Raw genomic sequence first — 26,375 nt, 5'->3', positions numbered from 1 at the left:
ACATTTCGTATATTTGGACTGAGCATATATATGCATTTCTGTTATTTTGTATTGTGATGTTGTTGAGGTTCAGTTATGATTGTTTTAACATTTTATTGTAGGCTTTATTTTTGGATATACAATAAAAATATACAATTATTTTTTTTGTCATTAGGTAGGTCAGTATATACAAGTCTGACATAAAAATAATTTCAAAATGTAAGATTATTGGCAAAAATACTTGCTATCAAAGGCTATCCATATACTACTTCAGTTCAGTTGCTCAGTCATGTCCGACTCTTTGTGACCCCGTGAACTGCAGCACGCCAGGCCTCCCTGTCCGTCACCAACTGCCGGAATCTACACAAACCCATGTCCATTGAGTCGGTGATGCCATCCAGCTATCTCATTCTCTGTTGTCCCCTTCTCCTCCTGCCTTCAATCTTTCCCATCATCAGGGTCTTTTCAAATGAATCAGCTCTTCACATCAGGTGGCCAAAGTATTGGAGTTTGAGCTTCAACATCAGTCCTTCCAATGAACACCCAGGACTGATCTCCTTTAGAACGGACTGGTTGGATCTCCTTGCAGTCCAAGGGACTCTCTAGAGTCTTCTCCAACACCACAGTTCAAAAACATCAATTCTTCAGTGCTCAGCTTTCTTTATAGTCCAACTCTCACATTCATACATGGCTACTGGAAAAACCATAGCCTTGACTAGATGGACCTTTGTTGGCAAAGTAATGTCTCTGTTTTTTAATATGCTATCTAGGTTGGTCATAACTTTCCTTCCAACGGTAAGCGTCTTTTAATTTCATGGCTGCAGTCACCATCTGTAGTGATTTTGGAGCCCAGAAAAATAAAGTCAGCCACTGTTTCCACTGTTTCCCCATCTACTTCCCCTGAAGTGATGGGACCAGATGCCATGATCTTAGTTTCTGAATGTTGAGCTTTAAGCCAACTTTTTCACTCTCCTCTTTCACTTTCATCAAGAGACACTTCAGTTCTTCTTCACTTTCTGCCCTAAGGGTGGTGTCATCTGCATATCTGAGGTTATTGATATTTCTCCCAGCAATCTCGATTCCAGCTTGTGCTTCCTCCAGCCCAGCATTTCTCATGATGTACTCTGCATAGAAGTTAAATTAGCAGGGTGACAATATCCAGCCTTGATGTACTCCCTTTCCTTTTTGTAACCAGTCTGTTGTTTCATGTCCAGTTCTAACTGTTGCTTCCTGACCTGCATATAGGTTTCTCAAGAAGCAGGTCAGGTCGTCTGGTATTCCCATCTCTTGAAGAATTTTCCACAGTTTATTGTGATCCACACAGTCAAAGGCTTTGGCATAGTCGATATTACTACTTAGGAGTAGAATTTTGGTCATAGAGTAAATTGTGGTTAAATTTTAGTGGATAATGCTAAAATATTTTTCAAAGTGATTGTATTGATTTATGCTCACAAGAAGTGTATAATATTCTGTAGTTCCATATCTACGTCAAAAGTTAGTATTTTATCTGTTTCTAATTTTAACCACTGGTGTGTGTTCATGATTGTACTTCATAGTAGTTAACATGCATTTCTCAGATAATGAAGCTGAGCTTCTTTTCAGATGTTTTAAACTCATTCTATAGCTTGTTTATTTTGGTAAAATGCCCTTTTAAGATTAGTTTTCTTTTCTATTGAGTTGTTTGACTGTATTTCTATTCTTGATACAAGATGTTAGCTGGTAATATACATTGAAGATAAAATTCTCCCCATCTGTGGGTGGCTGGTTTTCTCTCTCAATGGTATTTTTAAGCAAATAAAAATGGTTCAATTTAATATACCCGTATTTATGAAAAATTTTTATGGTTAATCCATTTTTACGTCCTGTTAATTTTTTTAACAACTCCAAAATCCTGTGAAGATGTTCTTCTAGATGCTGTATTGTTTTGACTTTCAAATCTTATTTTTCATTGAGAAATTTCAAAAGCATATCCTATGATGCCAAGCTGAAGTCAATAAAAATAAATAGGAAAAAACAAAAACAAAAACATGTCCCCTGCCTAAACATGTGCTTTTTTGTGGTTATTAAAATATCTTTGTGCTTTTTTGTGGTTATTAAAATATCTTTGTGTTGATTTAGAGGGTTGAGATTAAAGTCTAGTTCCTTCAAAATATTAACTTCTGTTTTGGTTTAACAAGCAAAGGGCATCAGAGAAATTGCCGAAGTGCTGTGTGTTCACAGTCTTCAGTTAGTTATTAGCTACTGAAATTCACCCAAGAAGTTGTCAAAAATCTGAAACTCTATTATGTTACAATAAAATAATTATTGCACTTAGTAATTTTAGAATTATTTGTTCCATTTTTAGTGTTTGATTTAGTCCCCTTGTGCCAGGAAGACGATTCACTCATAAATTTTCAGAGATAAAATAGTTTAATGATTTTATTTCAAAGATTATAAATCAGTTCTTCATAATTCATTGCAGTATTTACTGTTAATATACTGGCTTTGTCTAGTACCTCAGATGGTAAAGAAGCTGCTTGTAATGCAGGAGACCCAGATTCAATCCCTGTGTGGGGAAGATCTCCTAGGGAAGGGAATGGCTACCCACTCCAGTGTTCTTGCCTGGAGAATTCCATGGACAGAAGAGCCTGGCAGTCTACAGTCCATGGGGTTGCAAAGAGCTGGACACGACTGGATGATTAACACTTTCACTTCTACTTTCAAACCAAAAGAAGGAAAATAAATCTTAAAAAGGGGGAAAAGGAGAAAACTTTTAAAAAACAGAGTGGAGGGTTTTATATGAAAATGTTTACTAAGTCACCTTTGGCTATCAGGAAAATGGACACATTCAGCTTCCAATGTGTACATGCATACACAAATCACAAAAAATGCACATAAAAATCATTCCCAGCATCAGGGTCTTTTCCAGTGAGTCAGCCCTTCGCATCAGGTGGCCAAAGTATTGGAGTTTCAGCTTCAACATCAGTCCTTCCAGTGAACACCCAGGACTGATCTCCTTTAGGATGGACTGGTTGGATCTCCTTGCAGTCCAAGGGACTCTCAAGAGTCTTCTCCAACACCACAGTTCAAAAGCATCAATTCTTCGGTGCTCAGCTTTCTTTATAGTCCATCTCTCAAATCCATACATGACCACTGGAAAAACCATAGCCTTGACTAGATGGACCTTTGTTGGCAAAGTAATGTGTCTTCTTTTTAATATGCTCTCTAGGTTGGTCATAACTTTCCTTCCAAGGAGTAAGCATCTTTTAATTTCATAGCTGCAATCACCATCTGCAGTGATTTTGGAGCCCAGAAAAATAAAGTCAGCCATTGTTTCCACTGTTTCCTCATCTATTTCCCATGAAGTGATGGGACCAGATACCATGATCTTAGTTTTCTGAATGTTGAGCTATAAGCCAACTGTTTAACTCTCCTCTTTAACTTACTTCAAGAGGCCCTTTAGTTCTTCTTCACTTTCTGCCATAAGGGTGGTGTCATCTGCATATCTGAGGTTATTGATATTTCTCCTGGCAATCTTGGTTCCAGCTTGTGCTTCCTCCAGCCCAGTGTTTCTCATGATGTACTCTGCATATAAGTTAAATAAGCAGGGTGACAATATACAGCCTTGATGTACTCCTTTTCCTATTTGGAACCAGTCTGTTGTTCCATGTCCAGTTCTAATGGTTGCTTCCTGACCTGCATATAGGTTTCTCAAGAGGCAGGTCAGGTGGTCTGGTATTCCCATCTCTTTCATAATTTTCCACAGTTTATTGTGATCCACACAGTCAAAGGCTTTGGCATAGTCAATAAAGCAGAAATAGATGTTTTTCTGGAACTCTCAGCGGATGTTGGCAATTTGACCTCTGGTTAAGTCAAGTCCAAAAATGCATCTAAGTCTTGATTTGCATCTGGTCTCATTAATTCTAAAATTCAGTCTCATCATCTCAGTTGATGTGAGAGATCGTTTGGATATAATTTCATCTTGGGTCACAGCTCTCTCCATCTTTAAACTTGTGTAAGTCAAGAAATAAGTATTGTTCCCAAAAGCAATATTGGGACATGCATATGGTACTAGTCGTAGACTTTGTGATTCAGAAATGGAAAAAGTGGTAGGAGAAAATAAATTACCTGTTTCAAGTAACTTGAGAATCCAGCCAGGATTTTGATTTCAGGGACTGGTTACCTGTGGTTCTCAGCTCAGATGACCCTTTGAGTCATGTTTACTTATTCATGAAATGCAGCACATGTTTACCGTTGATTTTTATCACTGTACTTACTAGGATTTGTATCACTAGTAGTTAGAACTTGTAGAATTTGGTGGTCTGACAGCCTTCTTTAATTCTGTACTTTTATCAGTACACATTAGTTCAAGCTGGTAGAATTTTGTTGATACATGAAACTGGTGGATCATGATAAATCTTGAAGATTCACTCTGTTAGACAAGAGGCAATCTTTCAAGATTATCTTTGATGTCTTTTCTAGGAAATCTCATATCTTTGTCTCCTGTTGAGATAATTGAGGTAATATCTGAATCATATGCTTAATTATTTCAAAGAGTCTGTTGTGTGACTAAATATATTGACCTTTTGATCTTCCTGATCATTCTTTGTGTGCATGCTAAGTCACTTCAGTTGTGTCTGACTTTTTGCAACCCTATGCACCGTAGCCTGCCAGGCCTCTCTGTCCGTGGGATTTTCCAGGCAAGAATACTGGAATGGGTTGCCATTTCAGCAAAAGAGTGCTTAGCCAATTCTTAGTTTATATTCTGGAAAACACTTTTCTGATGGTGGGAATCCCTTCATTTTAATGTCTTTATGATCTGAACAGGCCAAGTATTTTCTAAATCATCAAATCTGAGTTCCTTTATCTCTTTTGTATTTTACTATAAGCAGCAAGAAGAAACAGGCCATATCTACATTTTACTAGGTAAACTTCTCATTTGAAAGCATAATTTCATCATTTAAAATTCTACTTGTCACATAACTGTAGAATTTTGTGAAGCTTTCTATGCTGGGTAACAAGGGTTCTCTTTCCTCCAGTTTCCAATAATATGTTCTTCATTTACTCCTGACTCCTCCCTAGCTAGAATTATCTTTTACATCCGTATTTCTACCAACAGTGTGTTTGTGATGAATTATGTATTCTTTCAGGTAATAAATGTTTTATTTATCATGCTTCTTTCTTTTAGATGATCCCTCACTTGCAGAGTTTTTAACATCCTTGTATCTATTAAGATTCTGTTCAGGAAATCTTAAGTTTTTTTCTATCATGCACCTCAAAATTCTTCTGAAAGTGAAAGTAAAGTTCTCAGTTGTGTCCAACTTTTTGTGACCCTGTGGACTGTAGCCCACCAGTCTCCTCTGTCCATGCGTTTTTCCAGGCAAGACTACTGGAGTGGGTTGCCATTTCTTTCTTCAGGGGATCTTCCTGACCCAGGGACAGAACCCTGGTCTCCTACATGGCAGGCAGACTCCTTACTGGAGTCTGGGACTCCAGACTCTCAGACTCTTACTGTCTGAGTCACCAAGGAAGTCCAAAATTCTTCTAGCCAACTCCAAAGCCATCCCCACCTTTTAAGGTATTTGATATAGAAGCACCCCATTTCCAGGTACAAAAACCTGTATTAGTTTTTCTTAGTTCTTGTAACAAATTCTCACAAATTTAACTTACAACAACAAAAATTCATTATTTCATGCTTCTAGAGGTCAGAAATCCAAAACAGATCTTGCTGGGCTAAGATCAAGGTGTTGGTAGGGTGATCCCTGTCTAGAGGCTCTAGGAGAGAAACTGTTTTATTTTCTAGTTTCTAGAGGCTGTCCATTTTTTAAAATTTATTATTTTATTGAAGGATAATTGCTTTACAGGATTTTGTTTTCTGTCAAAACTCAAAATGAATCAGCCATAGGTATGAGGCTGTCCATTTTTATTGGCTTATTCTCTTCTTCCTCCATCTTCAAAGCCAGTAATGCCAGGATGAGTCCTTCTCACATGGACATCTCTCTAGTTCTGTCTTCTGCTTTTCTTTTCCATTTATGAAGACACATGAGGTTATATTCAGCCCACTCAGATTAATATCCCCAGCAGGTCATCTGATTAGCAACCTTAATTTGATTTGCAGCCATAATTCCCCTTTCCCATGTGGCCCAACATGTTCATAGGTTGTGGGAATTGGGGCATAGAAATCTTTGGGAAATAATTATTCTGCTCATCATGGTTTCATAAATTATCTCATAACCATTGGTAGACTAAATATATTCTGTATACCAAAACAGTATGCAGAGAGTTACTTAAAGATGAAAACTGACTTAAATCTCTGTCTGGAGTTAGGAGATAAAAAGGTAAATAATCTCCTTTCTGTCCTAGCCAATAAAAATAGGAATCTCTGATAATACTATGAATGAAAGAGGGAAAATTAATCTTAGAGATTAAAAGAATTATAGCACAATACTTTCTAGAGTAAGAAATTTTAAATTTTTAGCAAAACAAATAATTTCCTTGGATAATAATATACCTAAGGAAGGGCATGATCTGAATTATTGCCTTGAGACCTGAAGTAAGCCAGAAGACATGTAAGAAATAAAATTTGAAAATAATTGGATGATATAATCATACTGAGAACAAGAATTTCCTTTCTTTATAAGAAGATATAGCAAACTCCTTAGTTTAAGCCTGAAATTATATACAATACATCAAGTTTATGCTTTTTTGATATTTAATTTGCAAATTTCTTACCCAGCATGGGCTACTGAGATACTCAGAGGTGCCAAAATATGAAAAAAGAGCCTGTAGACTTGGGTGTCAAAAGGTGAAGTGGAGGGTACTTTTGAGAAATGGGAATTAAAATAGAATTTGTGTGAAAGATTGCTGATTAAATGGTAGGTTTTGAATCATTTCCCCAGCTTCCTCCTATAATTCTTTCTGCCCGGTATATGCCACCAGGAGTTTGTTCTTTCTAAGAGAAATTAAATAACCACATAGAAAAATCACTAAAGCTAGAATACAAGACTCCCATAAGAAAATAGTCAGCTTGTGACCTGATTACCCTATAGTGAATCCCAAAAGTTGACAAGCCCTAGCCTCTCATACCAAGCTTCTGACCAGCTTGTTAATGTCTCATTCTTAAATGTGAAGAAATAGTCATATTTGAGGAAAGAGTTCTACAAGAAAGAGAAAAACAAAGTGAGAAAAACAACAAACAAAAAGACAAAGTTAATGGTTAGAACCTGCACATTCAAATTAACCATGCTGTACATGTAATATTATCAAAGGGGTGAGACAAGATGTTTCATCTGCAAAATGAATTTAAAAGGGAACAATCATACAAAAAGAATGAACACATAGAGGTTAAAATATTGCCAAATGAGAAATTTAGTATACATTTTGGAATATAAATTTAAAGATATCCCCAGAAAATAATATAAAAGATGAAAATATTTTTTATAAACAGGAGAGAAAATATAAGAAATTTAGAGGATAAATTCAATAGATTCATTTTGTAATAGGAGTTTAAGGAAAACAGAAAAAGCATTAAGAGATAATACATGGACATTTCTCAGAGTAGAGAGATACAAGTATTTGATGCCAAAATAAAAACAATGTCATGAAAATAAATTCATGCCATGGGTGAAAGATTCAAGGAAAAAGTCCGATAATATACAAATTAATTCCTTTCAGAAAGATAACTGCTTTATAACAAGTTTTCAACTTCTTAAAAATTCTAAGGAAACATTATTTTCAACCAAAAATTGAATAAACAGCTATTAGCAACAGAGTGATAAGGTAGAACAAATTATTTTCAGAAAATAAATTTATTTTCAGAGTCACAAAACTCACCTCCCGTTTACTTTTCTAAGGAAGTCATTTGATGATGTGTTCAGCAGAACAAAGGGTGCAAACAAGAAACAAAGAAAAGATTTGGAATTCAAGAAAGAAGGGTTCCAACACAGGAACTCTAGGAAAGAAGTGTCAGGATGACAGATGTGCTGCTGTTCTTTGACGATTTCCTTGTTGATTCTCAGTCACTAAGTCATGTCTGACTCTTTGTGACGCTATGGACTACAGCACACCAGGCTTCCCTGTCCTTCACTATCTCCCAGAGTTTGCTCAAACTCATGTCCATTGAGTCATGCTCATTCTTAAAAGAATCACTGGGCCTAGGTTTGATTAGTTATATTTGGTCCAGCAACTCTACCTTCATCACTCTGAGTCAGCTGTTGGGTTGAACTCACAAACCACAGAATTCTGAATGAGAGAGGTCAGACAGTATATCCCCAGTTTGCTAGAGAAGGGAAAATTGGAATATAACCACCAGACGAATTAATTTTATAGCATGTTTTGGTTTTAGTTTCCTATTTTGGTGAAATTGAAATATTACACAATTAAACTACCGCACAATTCACTCATCTCACACGCTAGCAAAGTAATGCTCAAAATTCTCCAAGCTAGGCTTCAACAGTATGTGAACCATGAACTTCCAGATGTTCAGCTGGATTTAGAAAAGGCAGAGAAACCAGAGATCAAATTGCCAACATTCGCTGGATCATGGAAAAAGCAAGAGAGTTCCAGAAAAATATCTATTTCTGCTTTATTGACTAGGCTAGAGCCTTTGACTGTGTGGATCACAACAAACTGTGGAAAATTCTTTAAGATATGGGACTACCAGACCACCCAACCTGCCTCCTGAGAAATCTGTATGCAGGTTAAGAAGCAACAGTTAGAACTGGACATGGAACAACAGACTGGTTCCAAATCGGGAAAGGAGCATGTCAAGGCTGTATATTGTCACCCTGCTTATTTAACTTCTATGCAGAGTACATCATGTGAAATGCTGGGCTGGATGAAGCACAAGCTGGAATCAAGATTGCTGGGAGAAATAGCAATAACCTCAGATATGCAGATGACATCACCTTTATGGCAGAAAGTGAAAAAGAACTAAAGAGCCCCTAGATGAAAGTGAAAGAGGAGAGTGAAAAAGTTGTCTTAAAACTCAGATTTGGAAAACTAAGATCATGGCATCTGGGCCCATCACTTCATGGCAAATAGATGGGGAAACAGTGACAGACTTTTATTTTGGGGGCTCCAAAATCACTGCAGATGGTGACTGCAGGCATGAAATTAAAAGATGCTTGCTCCTTTGGTAGAAAAGCTATGACCAATCTAGACAGCATATTAAAAAGCAGAGACATTACTTTGCCAACAAAGGTCCATCTAGTCAAAGCTATGGTTTTTCCTATAGTCATGTATGGATGTGAGAGTTGGACTATAAAGAAAGCTGAACTCTGAAGAATTGATGCTTTAGAACTGTGGTGTTGGAAAAGACTCTTGAGAGTCCCTTGGATTGCAAGGAGATCCAACCAGTCCATCCAAAAAGAAATCAGTCCTGAATATTCATTGGAAGGACTGATGCTGAAGCTGAAATTACAATACTTTGGCCACCTGATGCAAAGAACTGACTTTTGAAAAAACCCTGGATGCTGGGAAAGATTGAAGGTGGGAGGAGAAGGGGACAGCAGAGGATGAGATGGTTGGATGGCATCACCGACTTGATGGACATGAGTTTGAGTAAACTCTGGGAGTTGGTGATGGACAGGGAGGCCTGGCATGCTGCAGTCCATGGATTTGCAGAGTCTGACATGACTGAGCAACTGAACTGAACTCATGAATCACCAGGCTTACATCAGTCTTTTCCGTGTGTGGAACTCTCCAAAGTGTGAGTGGTAGGAGGCATAGCTCTATCCTCACCACCCCTTCTTGGCCTTTCTCCCTCCATACAGCAGAGGAGAAACCCTTCTTTTCCCTCTCAAAAAGGCAGCCAGATCCTAGTGATAGTTTCTCTTTTAATGGCTTTGGCTTTTGAATGAGTGTCAGAAATACACATGAAAGCTGAAATTTGATTTGTGCCTATTAGGGTCTGTGGTCAGTGGTGGGTTTTGTTAAGTAGTGGTGACACCTTAGTCTTTTTTGACTAGATTCTTTTTGTTTCAAAGGCTCTTTTGAATTTATCCTGTTTGCTTAGCCTTATCTTCTGTTTTTTATATAGGTTGTAGGATATACCTGACTCCTTGTCAAATAGTCCCTTTCCTTCCATGTAATAGGTTTCTGTTTCTTGCAGCTAAAAACTCCTGAGGCACACACTATTATTGTTTAATCATTATTATTTTTATTTCCAGAATTCAAGTACTACACTCCCCTTAAATAAATTCCTAAAATTTTGTACATATTAGAAGACCATGAAAATTATTTTGGAAAATACTTCTTTGGCATTCTATCCTTTAGGCTAATCAAAAGTGCTACAGTTAATATCATCATTGATCATATTAGCAATTCAGAATTTAAAGTCATATTTTTTCAAAAATCCTGTATGACAGTAAAAGATAAAATTGCATTTATAAAGCAATGTTAAAACATTAATGCTACATTACAGAATTGAGTGTCACTATTTGAAATATTATTTTGTGTGAATTTATACTTAATTACTCATTTGAATTTTCATTAAGAAATCAGTTCTATCTCTTATTAATATAAGATGATCATTGCCAAATAATGCATAGTATTTTATAGAGTCCAGGCCTTTGAGGCTATCACGTGGGCATTTATCTTATTAAAAGACTCCCTTAAATGCAAAAGAAAGGAGAAAATAGTGAAAACAACTCTGGGTATGTACCCAAAGCTCTGACTTATTGAAAAAATATGTTCTTCCATTAAATTACAATGTTAGTGGATGAAGTGGAGAAAGCCAAAATTTAGTGTATAAGATATAGTTATGAAATTTATTTGAGTATAGGAAAGTTTAGTTACAAACATCTTGGTTAAAATGTGCTGACAGGAAATTCTTTATATTCATTAACGATGTGGTTTTATGCTTAAAAAATTCAAAATATCAGTCCATGTTGAAACCTGAGTCTAAGGAGTCAAGTCCTTGGACTATTCATTTATGTATTTATTTGGCTATTCTGGGTCTTAGTTGCAGCATGTGGGATCTTCAATCTTCGTTGTCATACGTGGGATCTTTGATTGTGACGTGTGAGACCTGGGCCCTGGCCTGGGGATTGAATCCTGGGATCCCTGCATTAAGAGTGGAGTCTTAGCCACTGGACCACCAGGGAAGTCCCGAGTCTAACAATATTGGTGCAAGTTTATCTCTATAGGCAGTGTCCGGAAGGAGGGAGGGATTTGGAGATACACCACTGAGCTGTGTCCCCTTACTGATCTTACAAATCCTACTTTAACTGCTTAGTGCGTCAGTTTCCACATCTACAACAGACAATAATAATACTACCTACACACAGAATTATTGTAGAGATAAAGTGTGAATACGTGTAAAGCTGGGCATGTAATAATTAATCATCACATTTTAACTAATATTTTTAATGACGATAAAATATAATGCAGTTTAACTGTCTATAAAGAATTTTGTATGGTATCTACATATTTCAAAATTTATACAATGTCTTTCATCTCCAGTTTTCCTCATTCTACTTCTTTTTAAAATATTTTGTTCCTTATGTTCTCCAATAAATTATGAACAGAGATTTTTATATCAAGAGCATAGTTTCACAGTTGCCTAGAGAATTTTCTTTATTAAAATAAAATTTGTGAATCCTGGGAGAGAGAGAGAGGAGTGCAGTAAATTTTCTTTGCCAAACATTCTTCACAGTTATTCTTATATAAGAAGTGTAGGCAGGCATAAAAATTATTTTACTGAGTATATGATGTACAGAATATTGGAACATATTGTTTTAAATATTTTAAAATAGTGTATATTATACCCAAAAAATTCCCTAATAAAGAAAGAAATGGAAACAATTAATTTGCATAAGTTGAAAATGTTCATAATGATCTTAACAAATCCCTTTTCCTCCCACAAAAACTAAGAATATGAATAGGGGCGAAAATAATGAATTTTAGTCAGTTGTTGAAAAGTTGTTATTCTGCTTCTTGTCTCTCACTCTTCAAATGAAAGCCTTTGGGCAAACATGAATGTGCCTGTACCTAAGAATCTGTTTATTTTCAGTTATAATTTCTAGCATGTAATTTTCTCTGGGAATGTTACCAAAACACAAATTTCTTCTATTGACTCACAGTATTTGAAAAAAAATCACTTAGTATAGCAAAAATAAGAGTGTTTTATTTTTGCATTTTTTTAATCATAGGCTTTTCCCCTATTGGAACACAGGATACAAGTGGGAGAAAAGTGAGTTTTGTTAATCAAGAGCGAGGTAGAATAAAGGGAATATTCAGGAGACAGAAAACTACTGATTGAATCTCTTCTATTGACTTAGGTGACTAAGGTTACCTAAGTAACCAACACACACATGTGCACACACAGTTCAGCCTTGATTTGTTAGTAGGTTGTCCACATTGTGTAAATTCACTAGCACAAATGATTGCTTTATTCTTCGCGTGGCTTTGTCTGCACAGCTGTGGCTATGAATGCTTCAAGGTTCTGTGAGCTCTCCTACTAGTTTATAACCTTGCAGGGGTGTTTTTCTACCAGCAGAACATTGACCATAAATGTCTATTAGTCAAAATAACTGTGGCAGTTTTATAAGGCCTGTGAGTGTGTATTTCCCAGTCTGCTTCTCCTTAAATTACTAAGAATGCAAAAATAACCAATAGTTTGTCCTCTTAAATCACAAATTGGATAGACTTACCATTAAAATATATTGTAAATGTGTTTCCCATTATTTAGCTCATTTAGCATGTTCAGCAGCAAGCATTCAAATATTTTGAGTTGGTTATTTTTTTTTCACTTTGCATAAGGCATTAGATGATTTTTTTCAAGCATCAAGAGATATTTAAAAGACTAGAATACAATTGGAATATTGCTGATAGGTTGCCATTTACCATCTGCCTAAAAGATGAAGAATTTAAAAGATGTAGTAGGCTCAGAAATTATTTGGTTTTGTGTTACTCATTTTGGTAGTCTTCACTATGAAAAGTTAGCATAACTTGTTCAGTTTTGAAAATTATATCACTACAGTTGATCTTTGAACAGCATGGATTTGAACTGGACTACTTATGCACAGATTATTTTCAATAAATATGTACTACAGTACTAAATGATCCAAGGTTGGTTGAATTCCTGAATGTGTAACTGCATATAAGGGTCCAACTATAGTTATACTTGGAGTTTCTACTGCATCCTCACCCTAACCCCAAGTTCTTCAAGAGTCAACTATATTGTCATGTCCATAAAGTGAAAATGAAGCAACTAGAAATAAGGTTTACAATGTAAAAAGTATTGCCCTGTAAAGTTGAAGAATGAACAGTAATAGATGGAGGAAAGTATTAGTAGACATCCAATATAAACTTTATCTACATTTACATATTAATATTAGAATGCTGAATAGTATTAAGTTGGGCTTCCCTGGTGATTCAGACGGTAAAGGGTAAAGAATCTGGCTGCATTGTGGGAGACCTGAGTTAGATTCCTGAGTCAAGAAGATCCCCTGGAGAAGGAAATGGGAACCCACTCCAGTATTCTTGCCTGAAGAATTCCATGGACAGAGGAGCCTGGTGGGCTACAGTCCATGGGGTCACAAAGAGGTGGACACGACTGAGTGACTAACACTTTCACTTTCATTAATGTTAGAGTGTTGAACAGTATAAATGGTTGTATTCATCTGATTTATTTTTGTTCCTTAAATTAAGTTGATGCCTTTTGTCTTTAATTTGCCTGAAAAATATTTTAAAACCTAAGGATATATGTACATTTCAAAAAGCAGTCTTTAGTGTTAATTTCTATATGTGCTTTGGATTTTCTCTGATTTAGCCAAAAATATGAAAATGCTGCAAAAAAGTGTGATGTAAAATATCTCGTGTGTGAATTACAAGATCTGGTCACCAGGTAGCAGTGTCATGCCAAAGATAATCTTTGGGTCTCTTAGCCTAGGTACCCAGCTAAAACAATCAGCTATACAGTACTGTACTGTAATAGGTTTATAATACTTTTCACACAAATAATGTATAAGAAACAGCACAAAAAGTAAAGACGATATTTTTAATCATGCAGTACAGCACCTTGAAAAATACAGTAGTACTGGCTACATCACTGCTGCTTTTACACTTGCTTCTGGACATCCTGAGCTTGAAATGAAGATACTGCACTGCTATACCCTATACAGTACTGTACAGAAAAGTACACAAAAGCATGACACTTGTATAGGAAGCCTGTGACAATGTACGCCCACAGGTGAACTGACTTACCCAACTGGCCTTGCAAATGCACATATGCATCTTTGAAAGTTCACAACTTGAAAGTTCATATGTAAGGGACACACTATATTATAATTCAGATTTAAAGGAGGAAAATCTTAAACAGCATGTCTGTTCAATCTCAGCCTGCAAAAATATAGAGTACTTACATGAATACTATAATCTATAATGTACTTATCAAGAATTGACACAGTAAGGAGAATGTACTTGTTTGTTACAGTTTTCAGGACAAGCATTCCTTTGTGTAAAACACAATAGATTTTTTTTAATATTGCTATTTATGGATCATTCATGAATTTCTTAAAGTATAAATTGAGTTCTTTCTCTGGATTCTTAAATACTCCTATAACACTTCCCTCAGATTAAGCTCCTCTGTGATGATCTTTTCAACATGCTTTCCAACATACTCTGACGTTTCAACATTTTTTTTTTTTCTAGTGCTGGAAAAATAATAGTTGTGTCCGACTCTTTGAGACCCCACGGGCTGTAGACTACCAGGCTCCTCTGTTTGTGGGATTTTCCAAGTAAGGGCACTGGAGTAGGTTGCCATTTCCTTCTCCAGGGGATCTTTCCGACCCAGTGATCAAACCTGGGTCTCCCACATTGCTAGAAGATGCTTTACCCTCTGAGCCACCAGGGAAGGACAGAACAGGAAGATGATCTAATTACTACACAGGTAGGTTACATTTGAGAAGGGAGTACTACATAAATACAAAACACTATTATTAGAGGATTAAATCCTGAACTTAAAGTGAGGGAATCTTTTCCCCTTTTTTTCATCCTGGGAAATGTGAAGTATTTACAATAAGCCAAAGGAAATGAAAGTGTTGATGAGAGAGATAGGCTTGCAGCTGTTTGATAACAGCCAAGATTGCCTGCAGTTTATCAATGAGCTGCACGTAGTGCTGCTACAAACTTGTATTTTCTTTCAGAAAGTATGACATAAAGGTAAAAATGTGTTCCATTAAAGTCAGATTTCAAATGTGTTTCATTAAAACAAGATTTTGTGAGTTATCCAGATGAGATGTAGCTCCTCATGGATAGAAAATTGAAGCATGAAAAGTTTCTCAGTGAACAGATAACAGTTGTCTATGTTTCTTTGAATTGATCATTTGTCATTTGTAGTTCCTCTTTTTAAAGGGTAATAATAATAATGAGTACAGACTTCAACAGTAAATTATGGCACCTGTTATTGTTTAAATAGCCTAGTTCTGTCAGCCAAAAGAAAGATTTAAAGAGATGGAGTGGATTTAGCAGCTTTCAACTCTGCATTCCCCGGTTGTGTTTTGTCAGAAACAAGACGACTAATGTGAGTGAGAGCAGGATAGTGTAGCAGTTAACATAATGGTGTTCTTACAGAAAATGTGAAGCATTTATTCTGTGAGTTAAAATGAATGTTCTGTTGCTCTTATACTAAAAGAAGCCTGATATTATTATTTGTATTTAAAGCAATTTTGATCTGAAATATACATAACAACCCTTTCCCAGCTTTTTTGGGTCTCTCTCTCGCTCCTTTTAAATATATATTGTGGTTATGATTGTGTAAGAAGCAGTTTTCAGTACACTTAAAAATGTATATTATTTCTATGTCCTCCCCAGCACACACATGCACTTCCTTTCTGGTTAAGTGGATTTTAGTTAATAAGGGTAAACCAATAGCCCACTTGAATTCTAAAGGGCTTCTCAATACAACCCAGTTCAGGATAAAATGAAAATGAATTGGAAAAATAAATGGCTTTCTCTATTGTATTATTAACTGTACAGAAATGCTTGCTGAATTACTACCTGTCTGGCTATTTTGTGGTATCAATATACTCTTTAATTAGATTAGAAGGTAACAACTAGTTTAATTTTTTCAGGGAACCTTTTAATTCATTTCCTTCACAGTTTTGTTTCTAGGTATTAAGATTTAAAACACTATGTTCCTTACACTTCTGAGTCAATATATTACCTGGAAATTATCCTTACCAAAAGGGCATTTAATCCTACAGTTATTATTATATTTCCATTCCTGTTTCTTTAAAATTACATTTGAAGATATAAGGCACACTGATCAGGTATTAGGGCTTTGAGCTGATGGTTTTAAGTGTACAGGCAAGAGAACTGTGAAATGTTGCTTAATTTCTTTTATACTCAGTTTTTCCCCACTGTAAAATGGAAAGAATAATACCTACCTAATAATATAGTAAATACTGTAAAAGTTAAATGAGGTAATTCTTAAAGCACTTAACAGGGAAGTTATCTCCACTTGAAGGAAAATGTATGGAGAAGTGAGGGGCAGTTTTGTGAGCAGAAGAGTACTTCAGTCCATACACTAAAACATATACCTGGAGAAAGGCGGGTCGGGGGCTTTGTGTGCTCTCTGTTCAGATGGATGTGATTTACAAGTCCTCTAACTGAAGTCTAGGTGACCTCTCTTGCACCAGTGATCAGTGTGCCTGCATGGAGGACACTGAGATGGAGAAAATGCAGAGTCTCCCTTTGTTACTACCGCATGCTTGAGCTGGCTAGTTGCTTAAACTCTTCTCCTTATTGTAACTATCTGTGAGAGTCATGAGCTCCTGGGAGAGAATGCCAGATTGATGATCAACACCTGAACATACTAAGCACATAGTGTGTGGATATTTCATTGTTACTGTAGTGCTTGTCCACCTGCATGCTTCAAGACCGTTCCTGTCGAGAGATGGAAGGCGTCATCTTGGCAATTCCTAGAGGAATCTCACATTTCCACAGGGTGAGAATGAGTTAGAGTTGTAAAAGCAGTTGCTTTTGTTGGGTCCACAAACAAAAAGTCAAAATAAGTCCTAAATCAGGGAATAGGTATTCTAACATGTTCCACCTTGACTACAAAATCCCATTATATAAGTCTGCTGATCATTAATGTAGCTTAATCTCAGCATTTTATATATAAATTCAAAATTATGGATTAATGTATCTTTAAATTCCCATCTGGGTCCAGAATTACAGCAAAATATAGCTCTGGCTCAACTAAAAGTACCAGTGACTAAGCTGGTCCTACTAATGGCCAGTCAGCTTATCTTCCAAAAGGATTTTGAAACATGACCCTCTTCCCATTAAGGAAAGGAAAAAAAATAAGTTTAATACAGATGGACCAAGTCCTTTCACTCATATAGCACACTGGCAGATGTCCCAGCAAAACCTGTGTTCTCAGCCATATTATGCAGTGGAGACAGTTTTACCTGTTGGCAGACTCTTTATCTGAAATTGATAGGTCATTTATAATGAATCAAAATGATACTCAACAACTCAGCTTGGTAACAGTTCCATTGTTTACATATTTTACCGGGCTTTTATCTGTAAAAAAAAAAAAAAAAAGAATCTGGAAATCTCATGAAAGAGGATTTTTTCTTTGTTGGTTTTTCAAGTACATAAAACTGCAGTGAAACAAAGGCAATGGAAAACAGCCTTTGGCTGGAGACTTTTCTCTGCTTCCTCATTTTAGTCAGCTCAAAAGCTTGTCTTGCACAATTATGGAAACAGTGAGTCTGCTGTTAGGCTAATCAAGAACTGTAGAAAGACTAGAATTAATAAAATAAGTTAGTCATGAAGTGTTTTTGAACTTTCATGTAGGTTTGGGTTTCCATTCGTCTTGGTGATGAAAGTTCCAGTATATTTAGATTTTATGTAACATGATTTATCAACCATATACATGTTTCTCATGTATATTGTCATATGTGAAATAGATCACCAGTCCAGATTCGATGCATGAGACAGGGTGCTCAGGGCCGATGCACTGGGATGACCCTGAGGGATGGGATGGGGAGGGAGGTGGGAGGGGTTTTAGGATAGGGAACACATGTACACGCCCGGCTGATTCATGTGAATGTATGGCACAAACCACTACAATATTGTAAAGTAATTAGGCTCCAATTAAAATAAATTAAAAAAATAAATTATCTGTTTCTAAAGTGTAACTGTGTTCATCTTGATGCCTTTTCTCTAAAATGTGAATATAGAGAGTAAATTTCATGTAGATATATGTATCAAAATTGAGATTGCTTAAAATTTTAAACTGCTTAAATGATCCCTATTACAAAGTTATATACTGGTATAATCAAATACTTCTAGGGGACCAAAGATAACATTTTTTCCTCTGAGGAATTTGGTAAAATACAGTGTAGTCACATTATAAGTTCATTTCTTCTCTGAAAGAAAAAATCAAGGAAATAACAACAGGTGCTGTGCTAGGTAATAGTCTCTAGTGATTATAAACAAGAACAGTGAAGGGTTTTAATGGGAAAACTGTTAAGTTCTAGAAGTGTTGGAAGAACAGATTGAAGATTAGAATTAGAATCCACATGGGAAAGAGAGAAGTAAATTCTTCGCCATAAATCATCTAGATACTTAATTTGAAATCAAACAAGAACCTGAACATGTGTCATATAATCTGGCTAAATACACCTGGGTTTTATTAAGATGGTGTGAGCCAAAGACCACAGTGTTTTAGACAAGCTTGAGCAGATCCTCTGCTAAAGAGAAAAACAAGCATACTGCATGTCTTGCTCTTGGCAAATAAAACCCCAAAACTCTTAACTCACTGACTTGAAGGAATTAATGGACTGGATTTCCAAACAGGCACACCATGTTTGGAAATCAGTATGATACATTTAACAGCACACATTTTAAAGTGATACAGACTCAGGTTCAAATCCTGACATTTCCATTCACTATGTGATTTTTAAAAGCTTGCTTAACTTCATCACTTCAGTTTCACTGTAAAATGTGTGCTATTATGTCCAATGTTGTAGGACTAAGCACAGTGTATGTAAAATGCCTAGTACAGTGCCTGCACAAAATATGATCTTAATGAATAATGCCTATTTGTTTTTATTATAAGTTGAGTGTTGACTTAGTGCCATTTTTTTAACTCATGGAATACTTTAAAAGAAGCATAGATCTGTGCCTCTTCTCAACTTCTACTTCATATATCCTAACAAATACAAATCTTTAAGTTTTCATGGTAATTTTGTTAGATTTTATTTTACTGTTTTTCCTATTTACAGAAAAATTACTCAGACAAGGCTTTTGTACAGATTTACCAGTGTTTTTTGGAAAGAATGATGCTGAAGCTGAAACTCCAGTACTTTGGCCATCTCATGCAAAGAGTTGACTCATTGGAAAAGATTCTGATACTGGGAGGGATTGGGGGCAGGAGGAAAAGGGGACAACAGAGGATGAGATGGCTGGATGGCATCACTGACTCGATGGACGTGAGTCTGAGTGAACTCCGGGAGTTGGTGATGGACAGGGAGGCCTGGCGTGCTGCAATTCATGGGGTCGCAAAGAGTCGGACATGACTGAGCGACTGAACTGAACTGAACCAATTATTTACATTTATACGCCATTAAAATTTTTTTATTGAGTTATAGTTGATGTAAAATATCATATGTTTCAGGTATAAATGCTTAATGTATACAGCCTAGTGATTCAAAATTTTTAAAGATAATATTCCATTTATAGTTGTGAAGTTGTAAGCAAAAACAACACCCAGTTGTGGATGTCACTGGTGATAGAAGCAAAGTCTGATGCTATAAAGAGCAATATTGCATAGGAACCTGGAATGTTAGGTCCTTGAATCAAGGCAAATTGGAAGTGGTCAAACAGGAGATGGCAAGAGTGAATGTCAACATTTCAGGAATCAGCGAACTAAAATGGACTGGAATGGGTGAATTTAACTCAGATGACCATAATATCTACTACTGTGGGCAAGAATCCAATCCCTTAGAGGAAATGGAGTAGCTATTATGGTCAACAAAAGAGTCCAAAATGCAGTACTTGGAGGCAGTCTCAAAAATGACAGAATGATCTCTGTTCATTTCCAAGGCAACCCATTCAATATCACAATAACCCAAGTCTATGCCCCAGCCAGTAATGCTGAAGAAGCTGAAGTTGAATGGTTCTACAAGACCTTCTAGAACTAACACCCAAAAAGATGTCCTTTTGATTACAGGGGACTGGAATGAAAAAGTAGGAAGTCAAGAAAAACCTGGAGGAGCAGGCAGATTTGGCCTTGGAGTACAGAATGAAGCAGGGCCAAGACTAATAGAGTTTTGCCAAGAGAATAAACTGGTCATCGCAAACACCCTGTTCCAACAACACAAGAGAAGTCTCTACACATGAACCAGATGGCCAATACCAAAATCATATTGATTATATTCTTTGCAGCCAGAGATGGAGAAGCTCTATACAGTCAGCAGAAGCATGACCGGGAGCTAACTGTGGCTCAGATCATGAACTCTCTATTGCCAAATTCAGACTTAAATTGAAGAAAGTAGTAAAAACCACTAGATCATTCAGATATGACCTCAATCAAATCCTTACAATTATACAGTGGAAGTGACAAATAGATTCGAGGGATGAGATCTGATAGGCAAAGTGCCAGAAGAGCTATGGAGAGAGGTTCAGTGTCATTGTACAGGAGACAGGGATCAAGATCCTCCCCAAGAAAAAGAAATGCAAAAAAGCAAAATGGTTGTCTGAGGAGGCCTTACAAATAGCTGAGAAAAGAAGAGAAGCGAAAACAAAGGAGAAAAGGAAATATATACCCATTTGAATGCAGAATTCTAAAGAATAGCAAGGAGAGATAAGAAAGCCTTCCTCCATGATCAGTGCAAAGAAATAGAGGAAAACAGTAGAATGGGAAAGACTAGAGATCTCTTCAAGAAGATTAGAGATACCAAGGGAACATTTCATGCAAAAATGGGCTCAATAAATGAGGGAAACAATATGGACCTAAGAGAGGCAGAAAATATTAAGAAGAGGTGGCAAGAATACACAGAAGAACTGTACAAAAAAGGTCTTCATGACCCAGATAACCACAATGGTGTGATCACTCACCTAGAGCCAGACATCCTGGAATGCGAAGTCAAGTGGGTCTTAGGAAGCATCACTACAAACAAAGCTAATAGAGGTGTGGGAATTCTAGTTGAGATATTTCAAATCCTAAAAGATGATGCTGTGAAAGTGCAGCACTCAATATGCCAGCAAATTTGGAAAACTCAGCAGTGGCCACAGGACTGGAAAAGGTCAGTTTTCATTCCAATTCCAAAGAATGGCAATGCCAAAAAACGCTCAAACTACCACACAATTGCACTCATCTCATATGCTAGTAAAGTAATGCTCAAAATTCTCTAAGCCAGGCTTCAATAATACATGAACTGTGAACTTCCAGATGTTCAAGCTGGATTTAGAAAAGGCAGAGGAAGCAGAGATCAAATTGCCAACATCCATTGGATCATCAAAAAAGCAAGAAAGTTCCAGAAAAACATCTATTTCTGCTTTACTGATTATACCAAAGCCTTTGACCGTGTAGATCCCGATAAACTGGAAAATTCTTAAAGATGTGGGAATACCAGATCACTTGACTTGCCTCCTGAGAAATCTGTATGCCGGTCAGGAAGCAACAGTTAGAACTACATAGAACAACACACTGTTGCCAAATTGGGAAAGGAGTACATCAAGGCTGTATATTGTCACCCTGTTTATTTAACTTCTATGCAGAGTACATCATGCAAAATGCTGGGCTGGATGAAGCATAAACTGGAATCAAGATTTCCAGGAGAAATATCAATAACCTCAGCTATGCAAATGACACCATCTTACGGCAGAAAACGAGGAAGAAGAACTAAAGAGCCTCTTCATGAAAGTGAAAGAGGAGGGTGAAAAGTTGTCTTAAAGCTCAACATTCAGAAAACTAAGATCATGGCATCTGGTCCCATCACTTCTTGGCATTTAGTTGGGAAAACAATGGAAGCAGTGAGGGACTTTATTTTTGGGGATCCAAAATTATTACTGATGGTGACTGCAGCCAAGAAATTAAAAGACACTTGCTCCTTGGAAGAAAAGTTATGACCAACCTAGACAGAATATTAAAAAGCAGAGACATTACTTTGTTGATAAATTCTGTCTAGTGAAAGCTATGGTTTTTCTAGTAGTCATGTATGGACGTGAGAGTTGGACTATAAAGAAAGCTGAGTGCTGAAGAATTAATTGATGCTTTTGAACTTTGGTGTTGGTGAAGACTCTTGAAAGTCCTTTGGACTGCAAGGAGATCCAACCATTCCATCCTAAAGGAAATCAGTCCTGAATATTCATTGGAAGCACTGATGCTGAAAATCCAATACTGTGGCCACCTGATGTGAAGAACTGATTCATTTGAAGAGACCCTGATGCTGGGAAAGATTGAAGGCAGGAGGAGGAAGGGACGATAGAGGATGAGATGGTTGGATGGCATCACCGACTCAATGGACATGAATCTGAGTAAACTCTGGGAGTTGGTGATGGACAGGGAAGCCTGGCGTGCTGTAGTCCATGGGGCCGGAAAGAGGCGGAGATGACTCAGCTACTGAACTGAACTGAACTGTGTTGTAAAATGTTGAACTTTCCCTGTTTTGCTGGTTTGTACAACATATTATTGTAGCTTATTTATCTTGTGCGTAGTTGTTTGTACCTGTTCTACCTCATATGTTCTCTCTCTTGCTGTCTCTCTCTACACACACGTACATTTTCTGTGTGTATAAAAACGTTTAAAAGTAAGTTGGAGGGAGATGGGAAGGAGGTTCAAAAGGGAGGGGATATATGTATACTGGCTAATTCATGTGAGAATTGTACTATAAAGAAGCTGCTGCTTCTACTCCTGCTAAGTCGCTTCAGTCATGTCTGACTCTGTGAGACCCCGTAGACGGCAGCCCACCAGGCTCCCCCGTCCCTGAGATTCTCCAGGCAAGAACACTGAAGTGGGTTGCCATTTCCTTCTCCAAAGAATGAGAGTGAAAAGTGAAAGTGAAGTCGCTCAGTCATGTCTAACTCTTTGAGACCCCATGGACTGCAGCCCACCAGGCTCCTGCGCCCATGGGATTTTCCAGGAAAGAGTACTGGAGTGGGATGCCATTGCCTTCTCCGATAAAGAAGCTGAGTGCCAAAAAATTGATGCTTTTGAACTGTGGTATTGGAGAAGACTCTTGAGAGTCCCTTGGACTGCAAGGAGATCCAACCAGCCAATCCTAAAGGAAATCAGTCCTGAATACTCATTGGAAGGACTCATGCTGAAGTTGAAAGTCCAATACTTTGGCTACCAGTTGCAAAGAACTGAGTCACTGAAAAGACCCTTATTCTGGGAAAGATTGAAGGTAGGAAGAGGAGAGGATGACAGATGAGATGGTTGGATGGCATCACCAACTCGATGGACATGAGTTTGAGTAAGATCCGGGAGTTGGTGATGGACAGGGAAGCCTGGCATGCTGCATCCCATGGGGTCTTAAAGAGTTGGACAGGACTGAGTGACTGAACTGAACTGAACTGAACTGAATAGCTGATTCATGTTGAAATTTGACAGAAAACAACAAAATTCTGTAAAGCAATTATCCTTCAATTAAAACATAAATAATAGTAAAAAAAAAAAAAAAGAAATTGAGACTGTGCTGTTTTATTCTAAATGCTTCAGTGCATGTGTCCTAAAATGTGGTCATTCCTTTACATACGCTCTGTTTAGCAGTCAATTAGGAAATTTAACATTAATATGATACTGTTATCCAGTCCAGAGTCTATTTTCAAACTTGGTTAGTTATTCCAGTTATATCCTTTTATAGCTATTTTTTTCCCCTAGTCCAGGATCCAACCTAGGATTATAAATTCTATTTTGTTTTCATGTATATTTAGTCTCTCTTAATCTGGAAGAGATTCTCAGCCTTTGTTTCCTTTTTATATTTTTATTGAATTATAATTGACATACATTATTAAATTTAGGTATATATTATAGTGATTTGAGGGCTCCCCTGGTGGCTCAGATGGTAAAGAATCCACCTGCAGTGCAGGAGACCTGGGTTCGATTCTTGGGTTGGGAAGATTCCCTGGAGAAGGGAAAGGCTATCCACTCTAATATTCTGGCCTGGAGAATTCCATGGACCGAGGAGCCTGGCAGGCTACAATCCATGGGCCCCAAGGAGTTGGACACGACTGAGCGACTTTCCCACTTTCATTTTAATAGTTTGACATTTATATACATTAGTAATTGATCACCATGGTAAGTCTAGTAACCATCTGTCACCTTACAGTCATTTCAGTATTATTGACTATATTCCCTATACTGTATATTACATATCTTTGATTATTTATTTTGTAACCAAAATTTGCCCCTCTTAATCCATTCCACCTGTTTCACCCAACGTGCCACCTGTTTCTCCTCTGAAAACCACTTTTTTGTTCTGTGTATCTACAAGTCTGTTTCTGTTTTATTTTGTTCTTGTTTTTTTTTAGATTCCACATATAAGTAAAAACATGTAGTATTTGTCCCTCTCTCTCTGGTTTATTTCAATTAGCATAATATCCTCTATGTACATCCATGTCACAAGTAGCAATGCTTCGTTATTTTTTATAGCTGAGTAGTGTATTTCATTGTATGTATATATACCACATCTTCTATACCTATTAATCTATTTTTGTGTACTTAGGGTGCTTCCATATTTTGTCTATTTTGTAAATAATGCTTCAGTGAACATAGGGATGCACATATCTTTTGAAGTTAGTGTTTTCATTTTCTTTGGGTAAATACCCAGAAGTAGAATTATTGGACCATATGGCAGTTCTAGTTTTAATTTTTTGAGGAACTTCCATGTGATTTTTTATAGAACCTGTACCAGTTTCATTCCCATGAAAGTTTGTTTTCTTCATATATTTGTCAACATTTGTTGTTTCTTGTCTTTTGGATCATTGCCATTCTGACAGGTGTAAGGTGATATCTTTCCATGATTTTGATTTGCATTTCCCTGGTGGTTAGTGATGTTGAGCATATTTTCATGTGTCTCATGTATTCTTTGGAAAAATGTTTCTTCAGATTTTCTACCCATGTTTTAATTTTTTAATTTTAGACTGAGTTATGTGAATTCTTTGGGCTTCCCTGGTGGCTCAGATAGCAAAGAATCTGCCTGCAATGTGGGAGACCCGGGGTTCAATCCCTGTGTTGGGAAGGTCCCCTGGAGGAGGGAATGGCACCCCACTCTAGTATTCTTGCCTGGAGAATTCCATGAACAGAGGAGTCCGGTGGGCTACAGTCCATGGGGTCACAAAGAGTCAGACAGGACTGAGCAGCTAACACTTTCAGCTTCATGTGAAAGTTCTTTACATATTTTGGGTATTAATCCTATATCATACATATCACTTGCAAATAACTTGTCCCATTCTGTGGTTGGCTTTTCATTTTTTCGACCATTTTCTTCACTGTGCAAACCTTTTGTTTCCCATGCCTAAGGAGATGAATCTAAAAAATACTGCTTAGATTGGTGTCAAAAGGTGGACTGCCTGTTTTCTTTTAAGCGTTTTTTGGTTTCAGATTTTACACTTAAGTCTTTAATGTACTTTGAATCTACTTTTAATATATGATGTAAGAAAGTGGTCTAGTTTGATTCTTTTGAATATACCTGTCCAGTTTTCCCAACATCACTTATTGAAGTTAATGTGTTTTCCCCATTGTATATTGTAAAATTCTTTTTCATGCATTGATTGACCATATAAGCACGGGTTTATTTCTGGGCAGTCTATTCTGTGTCATTGATTTATGTGTCTGTTTTTGTGCTAGTACCTTACAATTTTGATTACTATAACTTTGTAGTATATCTTGAAATCAAGCAGCATGACACCTCCAGACTTGTTCTATTTGGAGTCTTTTGTCATGCCATAAAAAGTTGAGAATGCTTAGTACCAATTCTGTAAAAAAATTTTAAAATGCCAATGGCATTTTGATAGGTATTGTTTTGAATCTGTAGATGGCTTTCAATAATAAAAATATTTTAACCAGGTTAATTTTTTCATTCTGTGATTTTAGTGTTTCTTTCCATTTATTTGTGTTGTCTTTAATTTCTTTCATCGGTGTATTATTTTCAGAATACAGGTCTTTTACTTCCATGGTTAAATTTATTACTTTTTTTTTATTATTTTGGATGCAGTGTAATTGGGATTGTTTCCTTAATTTCTCTTTCTGATAGTTTGTGTTAATGTATAGAAATGCAACAGATTTTCTATATATTGATTTTGTGTCCTGCCACTTTACTAAATTCATTTATTCTAATTTTTTTGGTGGAATCTAGGGTATTCTATATATAACATCATGTCATCTACAAACAATAGTATCTTTACGTCTTCCTTTTTAATTCTTTGTCTTTTTTTTTTCCTATCCTTGTTTCATT

The sequence above is a fragment of the Bos taurus genome, chromosome 6 (genome assembly GCF_002263795.3).
Source record: "Bos taurus isolate L1 Dominette 01449 registration number 42190680 breed Hereford chromosome 6, ARS-UCD2.0, whole genome shotgun sequence".
In the NCBI taxonomy this organism is placed as follows: domain Eukaryota; kingdom Metazoa; phylum Chordata; class Mammalia; order Artiodactyla; family Bovidae; genus Bos; species Bos taurus.
The sequence above is the reverse complement of the archived record's forward strand: the minus strand, read 5'-3'. Positions refer to the sequence as shown.